This window comes from Aplidium turbinatum, chromosome 18 (genome assembly GCF_918807975.1).
Source record: "Aplidium turbinatum chromosome 18, kaAplTurb1.1, whole genome shotgun sequence".
Lineage (NCBI taxonomy): Eukaryota > Metazoa > Chordata > Ascidiacea > Aplousobranchia > Polyclinidae > Aplidium > Aplidium turbinatum.
The window spans coordinates 2,287,068-2,293,067 of NC_137489.1; the positions used below are offsets into that span (position 1 = coordinate 2,287,068).

At 37.0% G+C, this 6,000-nt stretch overlaps 1 pseudogene; it reads right to left on the reverse strand.

The window, feature by feature from the left end:
- LOC145787878 (cullin-4A-like) overlaps positions 1–5,622 on the reverse strand; it is a 75,119-nt pseudogene extending 69,497 nt beyond the window's left edge.
- Positions 5,623–6,000: the final 378 nt, after the last annotated feature.

A 6,000-nucleotide genomic window follows, 5' to 3' on the forward strand; every position in this document is an offset into this window, starting at 1 on the left:
ATGCTTGAAAAAACTCAGATTCATGGTAATAAAAAACTGGTATCAGGGAATTGAAGTGGTTTATTATCATTGTTACCTTTAGAGGTTACAATGATGGTTCAGCAAAGTTGACCACATTTAATAATGAGGCATGTAAATTCACTGCAGGGGATAACTACAATTTGCAAAAATGCACAAGTATTGTAGACTTCAGTTATGTAAATACAAGAGGAAAATACTTCACCGCAGTAAATTTTAGCGCTCTAATCAAATTGGGGGGGCCTCGAAAGCGCGTAAATCAAAGTGGGGGAGCCCTGAGCAACTGCCCAATTTGCCCATTCTTATATTCACCACTGCAAACGGCTGTCGCTCCCAGTGACCAGTATGTAATTTGCAGTACTATGTCAAAACTGGATCGCTTTATACATTATTTTTAATTCTTGTTATTAGAAAGGGTTATTACAGCATACAAATGACCAGAATTAGAAGTTTCGTATGCGCAGGTGCTGCTTTGCAAGTCTAGCGTCGGTGATGTATCAGCGACGACGTAAGAAATTCTTACGCAATGCGTCACGTACGTAGACTTAAGTCATTGACTGAAAACTTAAACAGAACTTAACTAAGAAGAGATTAAGAATACTTTCTGAACAGGAAATCGACCAGGACTTAAACAATGCTTGGCTAAGTTCTTCTTAGCGTTAAGCACTTCTTTAGTTAAGTTTAGTTTCTACATTCAACCCTTAATGTTTAACTGCAGAGTAGGGATGAGGTATCGAACCCAGTTGACTCAATGACTCAGGCACTGGTACGATCAAGCTGATAATAAAGACAGTCAATTATTAATTCAATAAAAGTTGTATAGAAATCGTTAGTGCAGACCTATTAACTCTGCAGGCTTGTTTTGTCTTTTGTTGACGGACGATTCAAACGCGCCACGTAGCGCGTCGACGAACTTAGGGTCTTTGTTGAAACAAGGTCTTTGTCACAATGTTGTCCAGCCGCTCCTTCATGTCGAGAAGATCCTGCATCATCGTGCTGTCGGAACTCTCATCCAAGACAATGGTTGAAGTCACGTTCTGGAATGAAAGATAATGTTAAACCAGTTATTTGTTTAACAATTTATCTATTTCTGGGCTTTTTGATGTCAATGAAGAGACATTTCTAAAAAAAACGAACAAAACTTCGCTGACTGGGTTATTAGCCGTCAATCAAAGTGGTGTATCAAAACCTTGCCAAAGCATATTTGTGAAACAGACCAAGCCAAGCACTCAAGCCGTGGGGTCGCAACTCGCAACGAATCAAATGACAAAAAATTGTGTCTCAAAATATAAACCGTTTTCGACAATTTTCTAGTTTCAAAATCCTCAGCAACGACTTCATTTTACCTCAAGTCCTTTATTTTTAGAGATATCATGGCTTCTATCTAGGTATGTTCATGTTTTGACTGTAGATGTCGTCGAAGTTTCGCTTTTTTCGAAGAGCGGTGAGCTAAGACTTTTAAACACAACACGCGCGGCGGTGTGATTCCACCACTTACTTCAACGAAAGTGAGTCTAAAGTTTCAAGTAGGCTAGATAATTGTTATATGCAGGGGTGAGAATCTGTTTAGTCTACTATCACATAAATGGGAAAAGGAGTTTTGTGAAAGTTAAAGTTTTGGCTACAAATTCAAGTTAAGTTTAAAACTATTTTTGATGGAAATGAAAGGATCTTAATGATCAATAATAATAAAAACCATAACAGTAAGAGATGGAGATGTAGAGGAAAGTCGCACACCCGCTACAAAACAATTGTCATAAATTTGGCCAAAAATGTGCAGTTATTTGGGAAAATTGTAAACTATTGCGTTGTTTAAAATATATTTGCAAAAACAAAACTTGGAAAATTTTTGTCCGCATCCCCAAAATGTTTTATTCTCCTACGGCCATGACAACGATAGCTTAGTTTTCGAAACGTTTGCTGAACATGAGTTTAGCGTCTACATTTTGAACTCTTTTACTAAAGCCTGTATTCTTTTCTGATTAAAACAAGCAAATTGATCGTTTCGTTTTTGTCAACTTTCATTCGAAAAGCAACAACAGACGAGTTCTTGACTTATTTACCTACAAAATAACGTGAACGATATTTGCATGTAATTTTGTTGTTGAGAACAAAAGCAGAAAACAACAAAGTTTGGTACTTTCGCAGCGAATGTTAAAATCTGACTATGTCTAACGTCATCATTTCCCTGCTTCCTGCGCAAATCCGAGTCAAACCACAAACCTTTACTTCGTCTAAATTTTAACTTTGGGCTTCTTTTGAAGCAACACTTTCTTTGTTTACACCAAGCAACCAACTTACTTTCAATATCTCAATATTATGTTAAAATTATTAACTTATTTTTGTATTATTAAAATTAATTAACTTAAATTATTTGTTGCATCATTTTGAAGTTTTTTAGTTTCTTTTTTTATCAATAACCTCATAGAGGGGGAGAAGCAATCACCTTCACAAGGCCCTCCTGCAACTGCAAGCAAAGTATACAAAAAAAAAAAAAAAGGCAATTACCTTCACATGGTCCTCCTGCAAGTAACATCAAGTAAAGTACAAAAATGTAAACAAGATTGCGAACGTCAACTAAGTTTGTTTGTCACATCTCAACGGGGACTGATCTTGCACCTAAAAGAAAACATTATAAAACTAGAAAATATTTCAGTCTTATCCTGATACTTTCTTAACCTATTGTCAATAAGGCTCAGGGTTTGAAAATTTTTTAGGCGCTATCACTACAAATAGGGGCCCACCATTGCTAACTAGAAATACGATCTGATTTTCTACATTTTGCAGACTTTTCCAAATTTTGTCAACTTTTTAAAAACGTCTGAATGAGATTTAATAAAAATAATATTTTAACGTTTTTTTACTGTCTTTCCCAGGTGACAAATTAGGCTTTACTTTATTTGGCTTTGAACAACAAACACACTTTCAAAATTTTCCGCTTGCTACCAGTTTGATTGAACGTTTTGTAAGTTACTTTTTCTCATTTCTTAGCCTATACTGCTTCCCCAAGGCAACAAAACGCTTTTATATCATTACTAGTCAGCAAAAGGAAATTAGAAACTTTCAGTTAGATAGTAGCAATGGCCCAAACCAAAATCTAAAAAATGTGACAAATCACTCAGGCAGCATATCCATGTAGCCATGGGCCCACTAGTTAATTTTGGAGGGGGAGGTAGTACTCACACGACACTGAACTAATCTTAACGGAAACCTCTTAACAGAACTCTCCACTTGCCAACAGTTTGATTGAACGTTTTGTAATTTACTTTTCACATTTCGTAGCCCACTGCTTCTCCAAGGCAACAAAACGCTTTTATTTGATTACGAGTCAGCAAAAAGAAATTAGAAACTTTTAGGGACCGTTCAAATATTACGTAACGCTACCGAGGGGAAGGGGGGTTTATGAAAAGCGTTACGTTAGCGTCACATCGGGGGGAGGGGGTTCAAGCAAAACGTTACGTAAAGCTTACGAGTACGGTACGGTAGTTTATTTGTGCTGGCTGGTATCGTCGTTTGGATACTAAATTAAGCTGAAATCATATCCAACAGCACGTATTCAGCACCAACAAAATCTCTATCAAGTATCAACTACGGTAGCCTACTGTAATTCCATAAAGGTTCTAAGTCAGTGGTTCTCAACCTTTTTGTCTTGGTGGACCCCTTTTGGTGTCTTCGAAGCGGTCGCGGACCCCTAAAAATTTCAATTTGAAATTTTGGTATATCGCGTTTCCTTATGGAATCATATGTTACATAAGTTTCAAAGCAACACACTTAAAAGAATTTGCTGAATTCGCAACGCACTTGACGATTGATGAGATTGACGAAATTATGTTATGACTTATGAGCTATATGTTGGCACACAGGATCAAACATCGGTAAGCTATATGCTCATTTGATGTTTTTCTATAACTTTTATCAAAAGTTAATAGAATACTTGCGACTGTTACAAAGAATTTCTTCCTTTTTTCATTTGAAATCAATATTAATTCGTTATAATCACAGTCATTGCAAAACCGTGAGTGGTGATAAACTGCTGACTAACGTTTGTATTTCTAAATTAATCATTGATCAACAATCTGTTGTCTTAAAAGAATTTAGTTAAACATAGCCAACATAGCCTTATTAAAAGGTTTAAGTAATTTATATGATATTTTAGTTAAGAAACCAAACCTTTGTGCAATGTCCTTTGCAATTTCAAACGACGCACCAGTGCGTTGCGACTTACAGTTTAAGAATCACTGTAGGCTAATACATAAACAAAGCACAAACAATTTTTAAATTTCTTAATTTATTCGTCATGTTGAAAACTCGGAAACTTTCGCGGACCCCCGGAAATCGCTTCACGGACCCCTTGGGGTCCGCGGACCCCCGGTTGAGAACCACTGTCTAAGTGCTCAAAACCTCGCATTGCGAAATTGCAAGGCAGCATTCTTACATCACAAAGCTTGCTTTGATGTGAGTGAAAAGCATTAGGGTTGCCAGATGGCCTTTTTTAGGCCAAATTCCAAAAATCTGGCCTTTTTAAATTGCAGTTGGCTTAAAAAAATTGATGCAAATAAGGCCAGAAAAATCTGGCCTTATTTGGCCCTTTTTATGGCTGCAAATTTTGACCGGTTTAGAAAGTATTATTTTAAGTACATTGCAAATAAAAGTATCACTTATCATCACTTAAACCAGTGGTTTTTAACCTTTTTGGTAGAACGGAACCCAATGAAACATTCCAAAACTCGAGGAACCCCTGTTCAATAATTTAATTACCTTATGCAAAAAAACATTATTTGATTAATAAAATTAAATTAAAATACTCATGTTCAGATTTATTCATGTACAATAAAAATACAAACTGTAAAAAACCTAATAGCCTACTGGCAAAACAAAATGATCTCTAACACGTTCACGGCAATTTGACCCACCGGTGTACAAACGAACTGTCTGAAAGAACTCCTTGAAGCGAAGAAAACATGTCGACAAAATTTGGCGGGAAAGCAGAAAGTTAAAGGTTATCGCACCACAAGAAAACAACGAAAATTCGGGATCGCAGCGAACGTGTTAAATTGTAGAAAATTTATTAATAGTGGCAAACGTAATCAATATTTGATTTTATTTAAACAATATGCATATAATAATAATATAATAGACTCTCGGATTTGAATGTAAACTTGCGGAACCCTTAGACTTTATTGGCGGAAGCTTAGGGTTCCGCGGAACCCTGGTTGAAAACCACTGCCTTAAAGCCTGAACTACATCCGTATTAATTACAACAACAACACTGATGGTGAAACTTTAAATGAATGGGCTTCCAAAAACGATCTTTCCCTTTTATATAATCCTCGAGAACCAGATAGTTTTCTATCCGGACGCTGGAACACAGGAACCAATCCTGACCTTGCTTTTGCAGGAGTACTCCAAGGCGAATCCATCCCAGATCGTAAAGTCATAGAAAAATTTCCCAAATCTCAGCACAGACCCTCTATAATCTTTCCTGCATCTATTGTGCAACCGCCACCAACCAACCCAGTCAGACGCTGGAACTTTAGGAAGGCTAGATGGAAGCAATTCTCTGATCACTAAGTAGAGAGTAGAGAATGTGTTAGCTGTGGACATGGTGGTTCCATTGAGTTGAACCGGGTGGGCTACTAAACGTTTTCAGTAGGTACATAACGTTTTAATTCCAAAAAAAGAATATAGCTAAAATTTCATGTCTCAAACGTAAGCTTTAGGTGCATACAAACCAAGATATTTTATCAGCACGTGTTTTTACGTCATAATTTTGGTATCAAAACGGGCTTTGTAATGGAAAAGCGTCACGTGGGGGAGGGGGGGTTGACAAAAACGTTACGCTGGCGTCACATGGGAGGGAGGGATCAAAAATTCGGAAAAACAGCGTTACGTAATATTTGAACGCTCCCTTAGTCAGATAAAAGCAATGGCCCTAACCAAAATCTGAAAAATGTGACAAGACAGGCCGCATCTCCAGGTAGC